Genomic DNA, 23,325 nt, shown 5'->3' with positions numbered 1-23,325 from the left:
GCCGTATTGCCAATCTTCAAAATGGTGCCGGCGCTACCTTTGCCCTCACTATGTGAGGGCAAAGGTAGCGCTGGCTAATTTGCCCTCACTATGTCGTCGGACCTCTCTGCATGGCCCGCGGAGAGATGCTGCTACTCATGCTGCATCCCTCCCTAGGCGTGCACGCATCATTGATTCTTAAGTAATGACTGCGGTGGGAATCTAGCCGCGGCCCCAGATGATGATGTCAACCTAACTACAGTATTTAAGCCTGGGCTCCGCTTCCTAGTGTTGCCTTTGCAACAGTTTTCCTCGCTGCTCGAGTACTCATTGCTTCCTAGAGATTTGTCTCATCCCTGTGTTCCTGTTCCTCGTTGTTCCTGGTTCCTGTCTCTTTGTTCCTACCCTGCTTTAGGCTTCAGATTGACTACACGGACTTTGACTTTGCTTTGCCTGACTTTGCCATTGATAATTTCCAGACCCAGACCTTTGCTTCGCCTGACTACGCTTTTGACCATCTCCGTGATCAGACCTCTGCCTTGCTTGACTACACTCTTGACTATCTCCGTGATCAGACCTCAGCCTCGCTTGCCACTGCCTTTGGATTGCTGCCAGCCCTGACTCAAGTCTACCATTGGACGCCTCTTCAGCTTACTCCCTGGATGTGGTTTCTTCAGGCTTTGGCCTGCTTTTGCTCAAGCTTCCCCTGTCTGCCTTTGTTCCATTGGTGCCCAAGTTTCTAGGACATTACCCAGTCTGGAGTAAGACTGTATCATCTCTCACCTGCTGTCTCTGGGCTGAACCAACTCCTATTGTAACTACAAACAGAGGCCTACCTAAGTAGAGATGTGCATTCTTTTTTGCCGAATTGGAAAATTGCAACGAAATTGTCCAATTCGGCATGTTTCAGGGAGCCCGAAAAAAATCAAAATGTTCCCGTTTTTTCGCAAAAATTCGTTTTTCTGATTAGTGCGCATTAACGGGAGTCAGTGCGCACTAACAAAAACTAACAACAAGTAACAAAATCTAATGGTTTTTGTTAGTGTGCGCTAACAGGGAGTTAGCGCGCACTAATGGGAGTTAGCGTGCACTAACTAAAAATCGATTTTTCGCGAAAAAAAAGACCCGAACCGAAAATAAACGACATTTTCCATGGCGGCCGAAAAACGAAGAACGACACGAACACAAAAAACGATGCACATCTCTACCTAAGCCCTGCCAGCCCTGGCACCCAAAGGCTCAACCCACGGAGAACGAGGGCTGGTGTAGGTGAAGCTCCAGTGGCCTCGGTCTATCAGTCCACTCCACCTGCTGACTGTGGGGACCCGTAGGTCCTTACCTACAGGTTGCGTCAACCCCACCTCAGCCCAAGGGTCCACCTCTGATGCAACAATTAGCCTAACCACACACCTTTTTTAATCTCCGGCGCTATTTCCACTATATTTATAGCATTTTGATAACTCTAGGGGTACATTACTTAAATGGCTAGTTTTGAATATTGACCTCTAGTTTGCTAGCTAAAGTCTTGAAATCCAAGAAATTGTATTTGAAATGTGTAAAATTATCTTCATTAGATAATTTAAGAAATTTTAAGGTTTTTTTCTTAATATGATTGAAGGGGGGTTCTTATTTTAAAGTATGTATATTAAAAAATATTTTTTTCTTCATTTAACATCTTATTATAAGAAAATATTTTTCAAGAGCAAGATTTTAAGATGTGCAAGGATGTAAATGATTGCAGTACAGTTTTGTGCCCTTTCTCCATGCCGATAGAAGGATTTGTGCTTGCTCTGTGCATTTCCTCAGTTCCTATTTTAAACTTATCAAAGAGAGGAACTGTTCCCAGTGAAGGTGAAAAGATCTAAAATAGAGGACTTCTGCCCTTTGTAAATACTTTGACACACAATTGAATATCAATGTTTTTAACGAAAAAAACAAAAAAAGAAGCATGCTTCCTTTACGCGTGGAGCCCAACTTTCAAATCTATCCACGGTACATCATTTGCACATGTAAGTAGATGTGCAGAGATTAATGCTAATATTTTATAAACTGTGTAGCGGAGACACAGTATTTCTGCTCTGAAATTATAAGTGTTTGTTTCAGTAGATGTGCATATTTCTAATGCAATTTATAAACATATGACCATATATTTTATGCTTGAAATAATTGTGATACTATGTGAATTAAAAACAAAGGCAGGTATTTTATAAAGTATACACACATACTATTTTGAAAATATTTATTTGCATGCATACTTGGACTCACCAGTTTGCAGAAACCTCTACCAGTTCACCCAGTCCTTCTCACCTTGATCCTCTAACACTTCACCTTTTACCCCTACAAGTTCACCCAGACCTCTCACCCAAACACTGCAGACAACAGACAAGACTGATTTCACTTGCTCAAGTTAATTAGCAGGTATAAAACTGCATGAGTAAGTTCGCTAATATAGTCGTGTGTGTATCTCTTACAAAATAGCAACTGCAGTGATAATTCTGAATCCTGTCCTGGTCCCTTTACTGCTTTTTTTACTCCTGGTAAAATGTACACATGAAACCGAAAATACATGCATACTCTCAACATCTATAAAAAAGTATACACACACACACACACACACACACACACACACATGCTACTTAGCAAGTATATGCCTTTAAAAAATTCTCTCCTTTATACATAAACCACAATTTGTTATCCTTTTTATCATCAGCATAAAGGTGTGAAATCACCACCTATTGAATTCTATGGTGAAAATTACCACAAACAAGTGAACCTTTAATAAATATTTGTGAAGTGAACATTTTTGTTTAGTTTTTGCACATCCTCATCTGGATAGGCATGATGCCATCTTCCGAGCTGAGGTAAAGGGGAATGGGCATGCCTCTTATGGCAGGGACAAGAAGGGGTTCTTTACCTGCAATGTCCTGTCCTATACCCAAAGTTTTATATGGGAATTACATAGATGACTTGACCCATAGTCAATGACATTATAAAAAGTACTGTGCCTAAAGGAATGCATGATCGCCAACTGGCACTGAATCTGTGGGCTAATTTTGGGTGAGTTGGTCCTGGTGCATAGGAAAAATGATCAAGATTCATGGTTTTTAGTTTGGGGGGTTTTTTTGTCCAACAGTTTCCTCTTGCTCATTTTCATTTTCAGCTCAATCAAAATTTATTCTGACTGTGACTTTGATGTCATAAGCTTACATTCAGTGATATATTGAATGTTTCTCTGTTTTAAACCCTTCTCCCCCACCCCCACCTCCCCCCAGCCTCATCGTTGCCGTTACTAGAGATGTGAATCGGAACCGGATTCGGTTCTGATTCCGGTTCCGATTCACATCGTGATTTTTTTTTCGTCTGGCCCGATCGGGTTTTTTTTTTATCGTCTGCGCCCGAGTCGATAAACAAAAAACCCACCCCGACCTTTTAAAACTAATCCCTTAGCTTCCCCCACCCTCCCGACCCCCCCCCAAAAAAACTTTTCACAGGTACCTGGTGGTCCAGTGGGGGTCCCGGGAGCGATCTCCCGCTCCCGGGCCGTCGGCTGCCACTAATAAAAATGGCGCCGATGGCCCTTTGCCCTTACCATGTGACAGGGTATCCGTGCCATTGGCCGGCCCCAGTCACATGGTAGGAGCACTGGATGGCCCGCGCCATTTTTTAAAATTCTCAGAGGGGAAGTGAACTGCCTTTGCAGCACTTCCAGTTCATGCAGCAGGAGCCAGGTCAGGATTTGAACTCAGGTTTCTCATATTGCAGCATATTGTGTTGCGGTCTGCACCGCTTCCCCTCTCTTCCCCGTGACCAGCGCCTACCTCCGCGTCTGGGGACGCCGCACTCCGCGGTCTCCAGGACCCAAGGACGCGCTCAGTTCCATGTGGCATCCACCATTTGCCTGTCTCTTTCACTGCGGCCTCGCGCGCGCGAGTACGGCCACTTTGAGCGCCCAGAACCCGGAAGTCAAGCCCCGCCTGCACTGATGACGTCACGCTCTGAGACAGATATAACCGGCGTCCGGACGTTCCATCATTGCCTTGCAACGAGGTTCACTACAGTCTTGTAGTTCTGAGTTGCGCTTCGTCTTGCTGAGTTCCTGCCACTGACCTTGGAGTTCCTGACTACGCTCTGCCTGCTGCCTGCCTCGACCCCGGTTCGTCCCTGACTACGCTCTGCCTGCTGCCTGCCTCGACCCCGGTTCGTCCCTGACTACGCTCTGCCTGCTGCCTGCCTCGACCCCGGTTCGTCCCTGACTACGCTCTGCCTGCTGCCTGCCTCGACCCCGGTTCGTCCCTGACCACGCTCTGTTGCCGCCTGCCTTTGAACCCGGCTCGTCTCTGTTCCTGCTTCAGCCTTCGGCCTTGCCTTCACCTGCTGGCTGCGGACCCCGCTCCAGGTTTCTACTTGCTTCTACTCACGTCTGCTCACTTAGAGACTCAATCATCTTTGGACTTCCTGGTTCTCTGTTGCTGGACTCTCTCTCTCTAGTACCCAAGTCCCAAGGTGCCAGAACCCTACGGGCCCCTCCTGGGGGGTTCTGGGTACCCGGGTGAAGATCTTGTGCTAGACTCAATCATCTTTGGACTTCCTGGTTCTCTGTTGCTGGACTCTCTCTCTCTGGTACCTAAGTCCCAAGGAGCCAGGACCCTACGGGCTCCTCCTGGGGGGTTCCTGGTTTCCGGGCAATCACCTGGTGAACACTTTGAGCCTTGGCTCCGCCTCCCGGCCTATCCCGCCTCTCATGGTAGGTCGGCCCTAGGGTCCACTATTCCACAGCAGTACCCAACTGCAACATATTGAGCTTCTGCTGAGTCCTTTAGCCAGATATCATGTTATTTTCTTTTCTTTTTTTTTTTTTAATCTTCTGTCCAATAGTTTTGCTGCAAGTAAAAATCCTCCCCAGCTGTACAAAACACATCATAAATGATCTTGATTGGCACTTCAGAACAATGAAATAATTTAGCATCTCATCACCTAGAGAAACATTAAATCTAATCTGATTGACAACTTCAAATGCTGAAATCCCTGTGGGGGGAAAAAAATTGTTCTCTGTCACAAGCTCTTTGGTTTGTTTCCTGTGTTTGGCGGGTTGACGGAAGGAAGACATCCTCTCATCTGGAGGACAAAGGTTCGGAGAAGAAACATGTTGATGTAGGATCTGAGGATTGTAAGTATGTATGCACACAGCTGGATTCCTGAAAATAGACATTATGAGGACGAGGCAAACAATTTCTCCCATAATCTTGTCAAAGCTTTAACTCCAGCTCTAGCTGACAGACACTATTTTTATACGACTTAAACTATAAAAATTGTATGGATTTATTCTTTTTTTGTTGAATTCCTTCTTATATTGATTTTTTACTACAGAAAGCCTGAATAGAATTAGCATTGTCTAAATTACTGAGATTAAACAATGTATATATTGCACATTATCGTATGGACAGTATACAATGCACGTTTTCATAAAGAATATGAATTAAAATGACATGCTTACAAAACTAATTATGTGCCTTATTTACTAACTGGTAGACCTGAAAAGCCCTACGGGCACCAAAGCCGGGAGATACAGGCGCGGCTCTGCCTGGCACGCGCCACGCGGATTTTAAAAACTGCAGCAGTGCGCATGCATCTCCTGGTACGCGCAGAAATAAAAAAGTTCAAAGAGGGGGCAAGGCGAGTCTGAAACATGAAATCTGTGCGCTGTGGTCCCCTACCACGTAACTTTACTTCTGTTATGGACGACGTGTAAGTAATAAAATAACAAAAGCTAGGCTAGCCAGCGGGGTTTTAAGGGTCGGGGCTAAAAGGGAGGCAACTTAGCTAGGAGGTTTAGGAAGTCCTATCCTTTACTGAGGCGAACTGGGAACGAACTGGGGAAAAGGTAATTGCGTCGGCGTACGTATCTACTAAAATCCCCCCTCCCCCCACAACTTACGCGATCGAGGTGGCATTTGCGTGCACATGCACGCGTCAATTTAAAGGCGTGCACACGTGTACGCGCGTATAGCCGATTTTATAACAGGTACGTGTATACGCGCGTATGTTATAAAATCACCGTGTCCATGTGCACGAGCCAGCAAACACGCCCACACATGCCCACACGCATGGATCTTAAAATTCACTTCTATGGTTTTTTTTCCTTTCAATACAGAATGGGGAAAAAAAAGCCTTAGGGAATCAGGTTGGATTGAAATTATGTGTCCAGAACAGGGATAGGCAACTTTGGTCCTGGAGTGCCACAAACAGGACTGGTTTTCAGGATTTCTACAGTGCAATCCCCGGCCTGTGAAGCTTTCATTTCCTCCCTCAAAGCTATGGGTTTCAAACAAATTGTTCACTCTCCCACACACAAAGCTGGCCACACCCTAGATCTGATTTTTATCAACTCCCCCATCAACATAACCAATCCCCCTTCATGCATGGCAGTACCCTGGTCTGATCACTCGTTGATTCTGACTAAGCTCACTCTTCCACAAATTTCCCCTACCTTGCCCTGCCAGCCCATATCTTTCAAATACCGCAAAACCTGTACTGTAGACACTATCACACAAGCATGCTCTGATATAGACAATCATATTGACCTCTCTTCCCCAGACAACGCCTTCTCCACCTGGGTCAACCTCACCCTTAACATTGCCAATAAACATTGCCCACTAACAACAAAAACCGTCAACCCGAACCGTAGAAATAGAAAACCCTGGTACACACCTGATCTCAGAACTCTTAAAACTCAGCTCAGAGCTGCTGAAAGGTTTTGGCGCAAACACCACTCCCCTGCAGCCAAAACCAACTATTACCAACGCATGCACGAATACAGAAACTCCATCCTCCAGACTAAACGTGAATACTATGCCAGATAAATACACGGTCTGCAACATAACCCCAAGGCCCTTTTCTCTATGGTTGCCGACCTTACCACTCCCTCTCACACGCAACAACTAGCAAACACCTCCAAGAATCGATGCAATGAGTTAGCACATTTCTTCAGAGATAGTTACCTCCATCACAGCACACTTTTCTCACAATAACAACAATATTATTCTTCCTATTTTCAGCGCTTCAGCTACTCTCTCCTCTTTTGACTCTTCTTCCTCCCTGGAAGTAGAGAACATCCTAAGAAAAATGAAACCCTCCTCACATCCCTCTGAAACTATCCCCTCCAAACGTCTACTATCTATACCCAAAGTTATCGCCAAACCGCTATCCAACATTTTCAACTGCTCATTAGAGCATGGCACAGTCCCTAACTCTCTCAAACAAGCAGTAGTGAAACCGCTACTCAAAAAACCCAATCTTGACCCAGCCACTTTGTCTAATTACAGACCTGTTTCTAACCTACCCCTCCTAGCTAAAGTTCTTGAAAAACTAGTTAACTCTCGCCTTTTACTTCACCTTGAACAACACAACATTCTCCCGTCAACCCAACATGGTTTCAGGAAGCATTTAAGCACTGAAACCCTACTACTCTCTCTCTCCGACACACTCATCAGAGGAACCGACTCCGGAACCTCTTATCTGATCGCTATGCTAGACATCTCCGCTGCGTTTGACACTGTCAATCACTCTGTCCTCCTCAACATCCTCAGAAGTATTGGGATCTCTGGTAATGCTCTCGCCTGGATACAATCTTATCTCCAGAATCGCTTTTTTACTGTCTTAGTTGATAACAATGAATCTGAACCTATCAGTCTCCCTCAGGGTGTGCCCCAAGGCTCTTCCCTCTCCTCTACCCTCTTTAATATATACATGCTTCCCCTTACCACTCTTCTCACCAACCTTCACATCAAGCATTTCATTTATGCAGACGATGTGCAAATCATCTTCCCCTTCTCTGACTCCCTCCAAACTGCCCTACAAAACTGGGAATCCTGCCTTTCCTCCATTAACCAGCTCCTCACAGACATGCACCTGGCTCTAAATCCCAACAAAACTGAACTATTAATCATTTCTAATAAGCAACCGCTTCCAGCTATCCCACTCGCATACGCATCTACTTCTTTCCCCACACACATTCGCAACTTGGGTGCCCTCATTGATAATCATCTCACTTTTAAAACCATTTATTAACTCTATCATAAAGGACTGCTATTTAAGCTACAAACGATAAAAAAACTCAGACCCCTGCTACACTATTCTGATTTCCGTACAGTACTTCAGTCTATTATCCTGTCTAAAATAGACTACTGTAACGCCCTCCTCCTTGGCATCCCCGCAACACACACCAAACCGCTACAACTATTACAAAACGTCGTGGCTCGTATACTGTCAAACTCTAAAAAAAGAGACCATATCACTCCCACACTTATCAAACTACATTGGCTCCCAATACACTCACGAATACTGTACAAAACACTCTCCCTCATCCATAAAAGCCTGTTAAATTCAAACCTCAACTGGATCAACCCCCCTCTCCTCCCTCGCACCTCTAATAGACCTACCCGCCCAGCCCTACAAGGAACCCTACGTACCCAATCCATCAAATCTATCAAACTCTCCTCCACCATAAGCAGAGCTTTTTCCCTTGCTGGCCCCACCATATGGAACTCCTTGCCTCATGATATACGCATGGAGACCTCCACTCCCAAGTTCAAAAAAAAACTTAAAACCTGGTTGTTCCAGCAAGCTTACCCCATGTCACCTCCCCCCCATATAAAAATTCCCTAACAGCAATCGAGTAACATATCAACACTTCATTCCTGTTACCTCCTCCTCCGAATTTTGACTAAGAATGCTTTATGAACGCTGGATCCTGTACATTGTTATTTATTATAGTTGTTGTATTTATTAATTCTTTTTTCTTGTTATGATTATCAGTATTATCCATACTTCATGTTAATTATATTCGTCTGTTACTTGTAAGGGCTCTGCCCAAAAGTTATTTGTTTTATGTAAACCGATACGATGTGCGAACGGCTATCGGTATAGAAGAGACTTTAAATAAATAAATAAATAAATAAATAAATAAATAAATAAGCATAACATAGATTTCCATGCATTGCCTGTATTGATGGACATCCTGTAAAACAAAACAAATAAACTTCTGCTAGCTTCCTCTCTCTCGCCATAAGTTTCTCATAAAATACCATATATTCCTCCTGAAGACTGTTCTTTTTATAATGGCTGTGATGAATCTGCTGGCAACTTCCAAATAACTTTTCTACTTGGTGGATAATATCCCCTGCAAATTCATGAAACCCAGAAATCCAGCTAATGACTGGACCAAGTTTGTATTTCACTTTTTTTTGTCAGACTTTACTGAACTTTTGTTGTGAATCCATTTTTTGAAAGATTATCGGTAGAGAAGATGGTTATTGCTACTGTAGTGGGCCTTGCTGGCTTTAGAGAACTGATGAGAGATCCTCTTAAAACAGACCGCTCCAGCTCTTAGGATCAATGAGCGTAAAACAGTAGCTGGCTGTATTGCTTGGGGTAGAAATGGTGGGAGGTTATATGTGGATTGGGACAAATGTTGGGACAAAAGTTAAAATAACATAAATAAAACATGTCAAAAGTGCTCATCCCCTTCCTATAAGTAAAAAAAAAACTATCAATGCTTTTCTCTTTTGTAAGAGGATCAACTTTGTTATTATGAAAGTCCTATTGACCAAGCTATATAAAAGATAATTTTTTATTGAATTCACAAGCAAAATATGCAGTAACTCATGAAAACAAGTTTTCAGGCTATCAGAAAAACATGATCTCCCCCATCTCTCATTATATGCATTGCATGAATGTGGAACTGAAACTTTTTCCTTAATGTTGTGTGACTTGAGTACTGTTTATGTTTAGTGACTTTTATATGAATATGCCACTATAATATGTTTAATATGAATGTATTTGTGAACTTCCCCAAGCAATTTCCTTGTAGGGCACAGTATATAAAATGTTTAAATAAATAAATAAATATATTTCATGCAAATAATATATATGTATCAAACAACCACCATATCTGCAGGAGACCAATGTATATGTTTGGCACAGTTTGCATTGTTGCTTATTATATGATTTCCATTCTTTATCCTGTCTCAAGCCTTATTTCAGAAGCTTGACATCTTCAAAAATGTCCTGAGTGAATTCTTTTAAAGATGATGCTGGTACATCACAAAGTACCAGGTGTCAATCTCGTGATGTTAAAACATCCACTGAGAGAAAGGCTCATGGAACTTCTAACATATTTTACAGCCTCATCATGAATATGCAATCAGAAAGCAATTTCCAAGCCTGATCAGTGTCTCTCAATTACAGCAGTCACTTTCTGAGGTGTTGCCTTGGCATTTTGACAGTGATGAGTCCTTTCTGTAGTGCATTGCGGATATCACGCTTCAGTTGTTTACAAATAGAACCATATCTCAAACTTTCAGTATAAAGGAATGCTTTAAGTAGGGAAAACATTCCCCGTGATAATCCCACCACTTAAGCCAGTCATGCATAAGTCAAATCGTCGCAGCTGAGAAAATCCTGCTGTGCTATAACTGCTTGGCATAAGCAACTCTAGCAAAATCTTTTATACCTTAAATGCTAAGCCAAATCAGAATTGTTACATTTTTAAGGTCAAACATACATAAATCTTAATGTAGATTTTAGATGTTGATAAAACTGTACTTGCAAGCTGGGTTTTTTTTTTTTTTTCTGTATTCTACAGATATGCATGTTATGAACACAAACATCAAGAAAGTAAAATCTGGATATATAATTTGTTGCTTGTAAATTCCAGTATGTTTTCTTTAACATTTTTTTCTGGCTAACTCTCCATCTATCTCTATTGCTCAACCGTATATACAACCAAGCTTCCACAGTTGTGAAAATGCTTGTAATCTAAGTAAGGAAAACTTAGACACTGGGCGTATGCAATAAAATTCACAGTATAACAAATGTTTTACTGAGCAATTCGATAACATTTTTACATCCATGTTAAAATGGGATTTAATGCGCTGTGCAGCAAATGTCGCTGAGGGTGCCCTAAATCTTAACCTTAATAGTTCGGCCTCGGTACTAACGTAGACATTAAATCAAAAAAAGAGTATCATCCATACTAGCTCTGGGGAAATCCTCCATGCTAACCAGCCCAAAATGAAAGGGCTGTTTATTAGGCTGGAATTCCTCATCCAAGCATACATTAGAGACCGAATGCAAGCAAATTATTCTCTTACATATTCCTTGTGGATAAAATGTCCTGAAAACACAACTGGCTGTGGAGTATATCAGGACAGGTCTGGAAATACCTGTCTTACAGCCTTTCTTTTCTGGCTAGTCCAGTCACTGCAGCAACAATCAGCCAGGGGACACACATCATGCTTCCTTTTAGAAACTGGTATGCATGCACTCTTATTTTGGCCAATAAGTGAAATCACTGTGTGATGAGGGGCACCTTCACTCTCCGAGGTGCTGTGAATCTCGCGTCTCTAGCAGGAGTTGGAAACCCTCTTTCAAGCAGGGCCACGTTATCAAATCTTGTCTGCCCCAAGGGCTGATGGGATCCGCTTTGGAGCTCCTCGAATGGGAGTGGTCACCCTTGGAGCAAAGAAAGCATAAAACTGACAAGTTTGATGTTTGCTGTGCCAGCAGTAATAGGTGGGGCAGCTCAGTTAGCTGGGGATGCCCCAGGTCCAGAGGAGCAGGGTATTGCTAGGTACAAAGATCCAGGGTGCAGATCCATAAGTAGGGTGCCAACATTTTCATAGACAGTAACCAGGCACTCCACCAAATTTGAGGACCGATAAGCCTTGAAACTTCTGATGCAACTGCAACATTGCTCTATGCTTCGACAGAGGAGGGTGAGGGTGGCGGGAAAGAGGAATTAGATTATAAGAGAACCAGCACAAGCCCTGACTTTTTTTACAGTCTGGGCTACTGATGCGCAGACATTAAGGAAAATACATAGGTCTGCTTCTTTGGTGGTCCATAAGCAAAGCACGTCAAGCAGCACTGTCCGAATTTTCAAGAAAGTTTAACACACAGTACATATGTTGCTAGCAATAATTTTATGGGTTATCATAAGGCTTGGGGATAACTGCAAGGAGCTGCCACCCTTAAAAGAAACATGGGTTAAACTGCACAGCATGGCGAGTACTACCAAAAGAAGCTTCATGGGCAGACTGGATGGGCCATTTGGTCCTTTTCTGCCATCGTTCAATGTTACTGGGTTGCTATGGAAGGCAATGTCTCCTGTTACATCAGCTAAATTGATGTTAGAATGTTAAATGCAGCATCTGCTTTCTTCTTTTCCTTTCTCTAAAAGCACTGCTAGGTACTTAAAACTCTCCACCACGAGATTTTGATAATTAAGACCCTCTTCCCCCAAAGGATCTTGTAAAAAAAAATATAGAAGAGAGTGTAACTGAGTTCCTGCTGGCCTTTTAATGTGTGTGCACCAACCAAATTGCCAGTGACTCTTGCTCTCTCACTAATGTGCTGCCAATTTCAAATCAAGGAGCTCTTACCAGCTCTTTTCCATTTGGTGTGCTCTTCTTTTGTTTTCACAAAATTCTTTAACTCTTCACCAACTAAATCGATAAATTGTACATACAACATAAATACCTTAATATTTAGAATTCCATTCCAATAGTGGGATTCTGAAAACAGTTACTGGATCAGCTTAAGAATTATCTATATAAAAAGCTTTTCAAACAATCTAGGTTCAGTCAGGGCATACTGCCTATGTTATAACCACTGGAGCAAGCTGAAACAGGACAAAGCAGGAGACTTCTGCCTATGCCAGCTACCATCTCCTCAAGTTGAACCCTTAGTTGCCAGTGGCCAATAGGTTTTAGGCAGGGGTAATCACACCAGTTACTGGAAGCTGCCACGGGAGCAGGGCTGAGCAGCAGGACTAAGCAAGGCGGCACCCATTGAAAATAAGACAACACAGAGACAGGATAAGAAAGACAGAATTAAGTGGCACAAAAGTAAGGCCAATGTAAGGCCTCAAATTAGGGCCAGGCAAAACCAAAGACAGAACACAGAAATGAAGACTAGGAACCATACTGGGTCAGACCGAGGATCCATTAAACTCAGCATCCTGTTTCCAACAGTGGCCAATCCAGGTTACAAGTACCTGGCAAGTACCCAAACACTAAGTAGATCCCATGTTACTAACGCCGGTAATAAGCAGTGGCTATTCCCTAAGTCATTTTCAATAATAGCAGTTTATAGACTTCTCCCCCAGGAATTTGTTTAAACCTTTTTTAAATCCAGCTAAGCTAAGTGCCTTAACCACATCCTCTGGCAACGAATCCCAGAGCTTAATTGTGCATTGAATGAAAAAATGTTTTCTCCAACTTGTTTTAAATGTGCTATCCAGACCATATCCCCTGCCTTAAATCTCTTGTCAGCCTGCTTTTTGTACCTTTCTGTGCCTACTATAAGGAGCTGATGTGTCTGTTGCCAGAATTCTTTGAGATCTTGACCCATCATGTCAACTGCGGGTTATGGGACCGTTACAGCATGGAGAGTTGAACCCGTGGGTGTCTGCTGTAGATGACATTGAAGGGAGATGACCTTGTGGAATTTTGAGAACCATACAGAATAACCCAAATAGTGGTACTACCATTAGAAGGAGAAAAATCTGTGACAAAGTCCATGGCCATGTGGGACCATGGTCTCTCAGGGACTGGCAAAGATTATAACAGTCCAAAAAGGTGGGCATGAGAGACTTTAATCACACAATTAGGGCAGGATTCCACATAGTCCTGAACATCATGCTTTAGCCGGGGCCACCAATAGTGGTGAAGGAGAAGTTTTGAGGTCTTGGCTATACTGGGCTGATTTGCCAGCCAGGAGTTGTGTGCCCAGTGAAGTACTTTCTCCCACAGGCATTTGGGAACCACTGTCTTTCCCTGTGGCACTGGAACTGCTACGACTGTTGGAATCTTTACTGGATCTATGATGTGACAAGGAGCTTCCTGTAGATCTTCCGTCTCTAAGAAGCAGAATAGGGCATCTGTCCACTGGATCTTCTTCACTGACTGGTACTGGAGTTCAAAATCAAAGCAGTTAAACAATAAGGACCAATGAGCCTGTCATGGATTCAGCCTTTGTGCCTGCTTCAGGTACTGAAGATTTTTATGGTCGATGTATAATGTGAACATGAGTATTGCTCTCTCCAGCAAGTGGTGCCATTCCTCTATGGTGAGTTTAACAGCAGGATGTTCTCTGTGACTGATGGTGTAATTCCTGTCTGTGAGTGTGAACTTCTTTGAATAGAAGAAGCAGGGCATGAGAGTTCCTTTATTATTGTGCTGTGTGAGGACAACCCCTACCCCTATTATTTATTTATTTATAGACTTTTCTTTGCCGACATTCGTGAGGCACATCATACCGGCTTACATTGAACTGAAAGGAGGAAAATACAATGAACAGAATAACATGTCATAGTTAAACGCAAATGGTGTAAGATATAAGCATCGTAAAAACATTCTGAGATTATATATAATAACATAAAAGAACTAAATAGCTATGGAGGAAAAAGGTAGAAAAAAAGAAAGAGAAACTTTGTACAAACTAAGAAAACTTTATCTTTAACAATGAGAAAGTGGTACAGGGGTTATGAAGTGCAGCAAAGTTCCAGGGGGGGAGGGTAGGGGCACAGATGGAAAAGGAGAAGAGCAAGGGGGGGAGGGGCATGGGAGTATCTACCTCTATGATAAAGGGTTTTGATGGGTCCAGACACTGGAGACAAGGATCTTTGAGAGAGGTTTTTTGAGGTGACTGAAGGCTTGAATTAACTCTTCTAGCCATCTTCTGGTATCAGAGTCTTTTTTGTGAGGGCAGTGATGGGCACTGCCATGGTAGAATATCCATGTATTAATTGCCAGTAATTGCAAATCCTAGAACCTTTTGCAAGACCTTAAGCCCCACCAGCTGGGGCCAATCCTGGATGGTCTTCAACTTTTTGGGGTCCATGTATAGACCATGCTGGGAAATGATATAACCCAGGAAAGATAGCTCCATCCATTCGGAAGTACATTTTTTGAGCTTGGCATACAGTTCTCACAGAGTCTCTGAAGCACGTTTAACATGTTCTCAGTACTGGTTCAAGAAGCATGAGAAAATGAGAATGTCATCTAGGTAAACTAGGACGTGATAGTAGAGGAGATCTCGAACATTTTCAATTACCATGTATTGAAACATGGCTGGTCATGGGTGTTGAATGCTATCTTCTATTCATCTCCTTCATGGATAAGGATGAGCTTATAGGCACCCCTGAGATCCAATTTGGGCCCCTTGAAGACAATCAGTTAGTACCTGTTCTTGTGTGACGGTACTGAGACTTCAATAATCAATGCAGAGCCTGAAAGACCTTGATGGGTAGGAAAAATGTCAGATAAATCCTCTTTCTAGGTTCTCCTTGATATAACTTGTCATAGCCACAGTACCTGGAGTGGATGGGGGTAGACTGTGCCCCTAGAGGGAATTTTCCCTGGAAGCAGATCAATGAGGCAGTCATAGGACCAGTGGAGCAGCAGCATCTCAGCATGTTTCTTACTGAATATGTTCTCAAATGCTGCATATGGTGACTGGAGTCCAGAGAGGACCGGTGCCATAGTCCAGCTTTCAAGTACTGGTAGGGAGACCCAACTAAGACATTTTTGCTGACAGGATGGCCCCCAGCGAGTGACTTGCAGTGCTTGCCAGTCAATGGTAGGGTTATGTTTACTTAGACAAGGCAGGCCAAGAATGATCGGATTGACTGCCTTTGGTAAGGCAAAGAGAGTGATCTGTTCCTTGTGCAGGGCTCCAATATGAATGGTGAGTGGAGTGGTAGTTATAGCCAGGTGGCCTGGAAGGGGTACCCATAGACCGAGGAGATTGTGACCAGTTTCTTAAGGGTCACTAGAAGGAGATGGTATTGGCATACCAATGCCTCTTCTATGAAGTTGCCCCTGGCACCGGAATCCAAGAAGACCTCAATGTGAAACTCCATGCCTTTGGAGATGAGGCAAATGGGGACAAGTAGTTGAAGAGAAGATGGGGGGCTGGTCTAGAGTTGTCTCTCCAACCAACCCTAGGCTCAGAAGTTTCCCATCTTTTCAGGACTTCAGGTGGCAAAGTGCCCTTGAGTGGCACAGTAATGACAGAGGATGAGCCGCCGCACCTCTACGTCTCCTCTTTGGTGAGCCAGGCCCTGCCAAGTTGCATAAGTTCTTCAGTGAAGGAAGTAAGCATGATGTTCTTGGTAGGGGTCAAAAGATGCTGGAATTTGGATGCCAGCTTGAAATGCTAATGAGAAGCTTCTCTCTCTCGAGCCCACTCTTGGAAGTGGATATCAACAAGGATGGTGAGTGTGATGAGATCCTCGAGGTCAGGTGGTAAAGATCCGTACAGCAGGCACTTCTGATGGAGCTCTCTGTAGTGATGGTAATAGCCCGCAGCGCGGGGTACACCCTATAGGCACTTGGTATGTAGAAGTGATCCGCAGGGTGGAGTACTCACAAGGAGCGAGTTGGTTCCAGGAAGCCCCGGGGAATGGAGCAGACAGAGTTCCAGGCGTCAGGCTCTCCGAATAGCAGATAGCCAGGACGAGAGAGACGCCCCCGAGGAGCGGGTACCTGAGATGTCCACGTCGGAACTGGAACTGGAATGCAGGGTCCTCAGGAAGCGAGGCTGAAATAGCAAGGATGTCACTCTTTGCCAAATCGTCATTGAAGAGGGCCAGCAGGTTTAAATATCCACAGATCTTGATGTCACATGGAAGGGATGCCCCCGAGGTTCCCACCATGATGTGGATAAGACTGGCCTGTGAGCGCGTGCGCGTGCCTATCGAAATCAGATGGCAAAATGGTGGTCAGTGGCATCTGTGCCAACCCGGGAGGCTTGGAAGCGGTAGGCAGGTTGCAGGTAGCTAGCAGATGCTGCTAATCTACCTCATAGAGTTAGGGAGGTGAAGAAAGAGGTAAGCAGAAGTGGTCACAGCCATCTGCGACCGACGGGTATAACCCAAGTGTTGCATGGATCCTGGAAACTGAGCCTGCACAGCTACAGTTGATGAGATGGGAGCTGGAGCTGATAGTCGGCTCTGTATGTCATCCAAGCACAAGGCCAAGCCCTGGAGCAACCCTATTACCTGCTTCTCCTAGTGTTGCTGGAACCAGTGGGCCAAACCAGGTATGGCCAGAGCTGAGAGTGAATCCACTGAGCTCATGGCATCAGTAATCTGTCACGGACTGTCATAGAGTGTGAGTCCTTTGGCTGTGGCTGGTTGACACAGCCTCACAGGTGAACCAACTAGGCCCACACCAACAGCAGATGGACATGCTCGTACTAGGACTAGGTCTAGTGTTTCATCTATACTAGCCCCGTTCCCCACAGGTTGAGCCCTTGGGTTACAGGAGCTGGCAGGGATTAGACAAGAGTCCCATAAGAAGCGATCAGAAAAAGCCAGGTAGCAGGACAAGGTCAGGTCAAGCGATGAACATGCAGCATTGAGATCTAGGCAAGTATCAGGGCAGGTAGAGATCCAGAAGGGTAGTCAAGGTCCAAGGCCAAGGTCAAACCAGAATTCAAGCAGAGATGGAACCAAGATACAGTGGGAACAAGCAAGGCAAGGCGAGTCAAGGCAAGGCAGGACAAGGCAAGATAGGGCAAAGACAGGTGAGGCAATGATTAAGCAAGGCAAGGCAACAACAACAATACAAGGTGAGGCAATGACAAGACAAGGCAAAGGAGACAGCAAGAATAGCAACATGCACTGCAAGACTGCAGGAGGTCCTGTCGCTGAAGCATTGGCTCATAGCATGGCTGGGTTTTAAATACCCAACCACATGATGCCATCACTGAGCACTGGCAAAGGGATTTCCGAGCCCATTGGCTATGTATCCAGGCCACGGTGCTTGGGGGTGAGTGCTACCAGGCACGGGGCATCCTGCAACCATCCAAATGCTACATTGTGTGCCATTAAACCATGTCTATCTATATGTTCTGTAATTTTGTTCTATAGAATAGTTACCATGCGGCTGCGCACGCATGTTATAAAATCAGGCATAGATTTGTGCACGCCGGGTTGCACGCACAAATCTATGCCCGCGCGTAGGTTTTAATATCTGGCCCTAAGTGATTGGGATTTTTGGTGAAGAAATTACCTGTTAAAATTTGAATATTTCTTTTTTTTTTAAATTTAATCTTTATTCAATTTTCATTTAGATACTTTCATATATTTTTGTGTATAATACAGATTTCCAATATTACAATTCCAAATATCACATTACCAAATTACTATGCCTCTGCATTACATAAACCATAATTATGGGGGAGAAACCAGCATATTCACTATCGTAAATATATTTTCAAGTAATAACAATGATTTAGGGAGTGATTTATTTTTCTTTTTGATTGTCATTGCAAACTCCTGCAATATCTTTACCTTGTAAAAATAAGTCTCCAAATTTAAGGGGTCAGAGAAACTATATTTTTTACCTTGATGGGTTATATAACAATGACAAGGATACTTTAGGAAAAAAACTAGCACCTGTTGCTAGTAATTTTCCCTTCAAGGAAAGAAAATCTCCCCTCTTTGCTTGTGTGCACTGGAGGCATCCGTGAAAATTTGTATTCTCTGTCCACAAAAACATAAACCTTTATATTTAAAGAACTCTTTCAATAATTTATCTTTATCAGACTCTAATTGAAATGACACAAAGAGTGTAGATCTCTGATGGATCATATCAATGGATTCCTCCAGAAACATTGAAACTCCAATACTTGAATTTTCAACCAAACCCACCTCCTGTTCCCCAACCTTTCTAATATCTCTCTTAGGAAAATAAAAGATCTTAGAAATCAATGGTATTTCATTATCCTTATACTGAATTATTTCCCTGAGATATTTTTTAAACATTTCCAAAGGTGATAAAAGTCTAGTTTGCGGAAAATTGATTAATCGCAAGTTTTTATATCTAGTCATATTTTCTAAATTCTCTAATTCTTTATGGATAGAGAAACTGTCTTTAATATGGATAGTCTCTGTATCCTGCAATAATCTCACTTTAGATGTTAATTTCCCCAATTCCTATTCTAAACTAGTTACTTTCTTAACCTGGTCATTTATCTGCACTCTACTAGCATTCACAATAGCTGTTAAAGATACATTCATTTGTGAGACGTTTTCATCTAATTTAGACATCATCCTCCATATATCAATCAGTGACACGTTATCAGGGGGACTAACAGGCCATTGTCCTGGCCTCTTTAGATTCCCCTTCACATCCAAATTATCAAGAATAGATAGATGATTAGTAGGGATGTGAATCGTGTGATCGATCGTCTTAACGATCGATTTTGGCTGGGGGGGAGGGAAATCTGATCGTCATGGGTTTTTTTTGTTAAAAAATCATCAAATCGTAAATCGGCGGGAAAACCGGCACACCAAAACAACCCTAAAACCCACCCCGACCCTTTAAAACAAATCCCCCACCCTCCCGAACCCCCCCAAAATGTTTTAAATTACCTGGGGTCCAGTGGGCGGGGTCCCGGCGCGATCTCCCGCTCTCGGGCCACGGCTGCGTTAATAGAAATGGCGCCGGTGGCCCTTTGCCCTTACCATATGACAGGGCAAAGGTAGCACCGGCGCCATTTTGGTTCCTGTCACCTGACGTCACGAGTGCAGGAGATTGCTCCCGGACCCCCGCTGGACCCCCAGGGACTTTTGGCCAACTTGGGGGGCCTCCTGACCCCCACAAGACTTGCCAAAAGTCCAGCAGGGGTCCGGGAGCGACCTCCTGCCCTCAGGCCGTATTGCCAATATTCAAAATGGTGCCGAGCTACTTTTGCCCTCACTATGTCATACGGGTCGTATGGGTCGTATGACATAGTGGGTCGTATGGGTCGTATGACATAGTGAGGGCAAAGGTAGCGCCGGCGCCATTTTGAATATTGGCAATACGGCCCGAGGGCAGGAGGTCGCTCCCGGACCCCCGCTGGACTTTTGGCAAGTCTTGTGGGGTCAGGAGGCCCCCCCATGCTGGCCTAAAGTCCCTGGGGATCCAGCGGGGGTCCGGGAGCAATCTCCTGCACTCGTGACATCGGGTGACAGGAACCCAAATGGCGCCGGCGCTACCTTTGCCCTGTCATATGGTAAGGGCAAAGGGCCACCGGCACCATTTCTATTAACGCAGCCGTGGCCCGAGAGTGGGAGATCGCGCCGGGACCCCCTCACTGGACCCCAGGTAATTTAAAACATTTTGGGGGGGTTCGGGAGGGTGGGGGATTTGTTTTAAAGGGTCGGGGTGGGTTTTAGGGTTGTTTTGGTGTGCCGGTTTTCCTGCCCTCCCCCCTCCCCCAATTTATGATTTTTTGACGATAAATCGGGGGAATTGCTATTGTATCGCGGCTCTAACGATTTTTGACGATTTAAAATATATCTGACAATTGTTTTAAATCATCAAAAAAGATTCACATTCCTAATGATTAGTTACTATATCAACTGAGCCTAAACAGTCTTTTCCTATGGATAAACTGTCAGCTTCAAGCTTTTCAAATCCTTCTGAAGGTGGTGCCTTCAGTTGTGGAGGTAGTGACGGTCCCTCACCAGGACTTAAGAAGGCAGAAAACTGAGCCTCCGAACTGTCCTCTAATGGCGTCTTGATTCGCCAAAAGACATGATCATCCATGGGACCTCTTGGTGTTATAGGAGAAATTGGAATATTTTTTTACTTTTCTCTTTTTCCCCATAAGCCACAGGGGGGAAGTAAATAAGCAAGAAAAAAACCAACATCCCAATATCACAGTCTGCCAGCCCTCGCTGGACTAAGCAGGACAAAGCCACGTGCCCCTTCGGCGTGCACGGTTTAGGCAACGCGCCAGCGGCGGTGCTCTGTCTGCCGCCGGATTTTATAGTGGCAGTCGCTTATTGCTGACATCGCTCAGGTCCCACTTCTCTCTCAATCACTCCAGCCAGTCTCTTGAAGCTGTTCCGGAGGTTTCACTCACACCGGATGATTAGCAGGTAGTCTGGGTGCCCCTCTCTCCTCTCCTTCCTCTGGACTCCCCCAAAATTTGAATATTTCTTGTTAGCATCTTATACATTAGCAATAATAATAATAATACCAGACCATGAATCCAAGATATATACGAGAAATGCAACTAGACTTACGAGCGGATAGCAACTGATTGCATGGATGGAAGAGGGCACACAGCTCTGTTTGCTCACCTCTGGTCTAGGGTGTGTTCTTCTAGTTAGTTATTTAGGAAAATGTGACATTTATGTTGAAAATGTTTTGGTTCAATTCTTCCAGGGTCCAGGTCACATGATATACCTATGAAGGGTCAGTTTGGCATTCTTTTGGGAACTGTTGAAACATGTGCTGCATGGAAAAGTGCACAAGGGAATCAGACAGGTACCTTTGGGCCTGTTTTGAAAAAAATCCCCCCGGGCTGATATTTTCCTGCAATCCCACCCTGCCCATCTTCCCAGCATCCTCACTCTCTCTTCTCCCTTTCCCTTCTGCCTGTCATGCCCTCTCTCCCTGCACAGCTACATGAATACTTTCACCACACCTATTCTACTACCATCCCATCGCCCTCCCCCTATCAGCTCCCAGACAGCAATCCCTACTTGTGGGAACTCTCTCCTTCAGCAGGCCAGCCCAGGCCAGTGGGGACAATGATGGCTGTGGGAACCAGGAGCAGAAAAAGACTGTACTGTCTCCTTCCATCTGATGGCAGCAATCAGAGATGGAGAGAGAAAAGCAGAGGCAGGGGTATCAAAATGCAGCAGGAGGCAGGCAAAGGTGACACTTATGGCAAATGGAGCAGGAGGCAGGGGCAATGGCAGCCACTTCAAGCAGACTAAGTTGCTGCTGCACACACCTCTCCTGCATTCTTTCCCCATGTCGGTGTAGCAGGTGGGACTGGGCACTGTGGGCCAATCAGAGGCAGAAATAGAATGATGCAGTGCTGCCGCCTCCAGAGTGGATATGTTGTGGACAGGAAAAAGATTTAGCAGCAGTCATGGCCGAGACTTGAGGCACTGATCTTTGGACTTAGGGCACAGGCCCCATTTGCTGAGTGCTAATGATGCCCCTGCATAGGAATGGTGGCCAAAGCCACAGATGGCCAGAATGACCAGAGAGTTGGATCAAGGGAGAGCGCTAGATGTAATGTACTTGGTTGGTATGGATCCTAGATTGACAGACTGAGTTAGAAATTGGCTGAGTGAGAAGCAACAAAGGGTGGTGGTAAATGGAGCTTTCTCTGAGGAGGGGGTTGTTACTAGCAGTGTGCCTCAGGGATTGGGCCTTGGACCGGTTATTTTCAGGGCTGTCAGGAAAGGTTTGAATTTTTGCCAATGATACCAAATTCTGTAACAGGGAAGTCAGCCCGAAAGACTGGAAAAAATATGCAGGAATCTAGCAAAGCTCGAGGAATGGACTGAGGTCTAGCAGCTAAGATGCATTTAGGATGCAAAACCTCAAGAGAAAGGTACAATATTGGACGTGAAATCCTTCTAAGCACAAAGGAAGAGCGGATACTGCGGGTAATTGTATCTGATGATATTAAGATGACCAAACAGGTGAATAAAGTGACAGTGAAAGCCAAAAAGATGCTTGGCAGCATAAGGAGAGGAAAGGTAAGCAGAAAAAGGGAGGTGCTATTGCCTTTCTGTAGGTCCCTGGTGAGACCTGACTTGGAATACTGGGGCAGATTTTCAAAGGGTTACGTGCGTAACCCTTTAAAACCCCTCCTGCGCGCGCCGAGCCTATTTTGAATAGGCTCGGCGACGCACACAAGCCCTGGGACACTCGTATGTCCCGGGGCTTTGAAAAAGGGGTGGGAAGGGGGCAAGGGCATGGGCGGGGTGCCGATCCGGGGGTGGTCCGGGGGCGGGACCGAAGCCTCTGGCATGACGGCCGTGCCAGGGGAATTGCACACCGGCAACCGGCCGGCGCACGCAAGTTATGCCTGCCAGAGGCAGGTGTAACTAGGACAACAAAGGTAGGGGGAGGGGATTTAAGTAGGGCTGGGGGGCGGGTTAGATAGGGGAAGGGAGGGGAAGGTGGGGGGCATCAGAAGGAAAGTTCCGTCCGAGGCCGCTCTGATTTTGCAGTGGCCTCGGAGGGAACGGGGAAAGCCATCAGGGCTCCCCTAGGGCTTGGCGCGCGCAAGGTACACAAGTATGCACCCCCTTACATGCGCCAACCCTGGATTTTATAACATGCGCGCGGCTGCACACACATGTTATAAAATTGGGCGTAGATTTGTGCGCGCCGGGTTGCATGTACAAATCTACGCGTTCGCGTAATTCTGAACATCCGGCCCACTGTGTACAATTCTGGAGACCACACCTTCAAAAGGATATAAATAGGATGGAGTCTGTCCAGAAGGAGGCTACTAAAATGATCAGTGGTCTTCCTT

The sequence above is a fragment of the Rhinatrema bivittatum genome, chromosome 1 (assembly GCF_901001135.1).
Source record: "Rhinatrema bivittatum chromosome 1, aRhiBiv1.1, whole genome shotgun sequence".
Lineage (NCBI taxonomy): Eukaryota > Metazoa > Chordata > Amphibia > Gymnophiona > Rhinatrematidae > Rhinatrema > Rhinatrema bivittatum.
Note: the sequence above shows the minus strand (reverse complement) of the source record.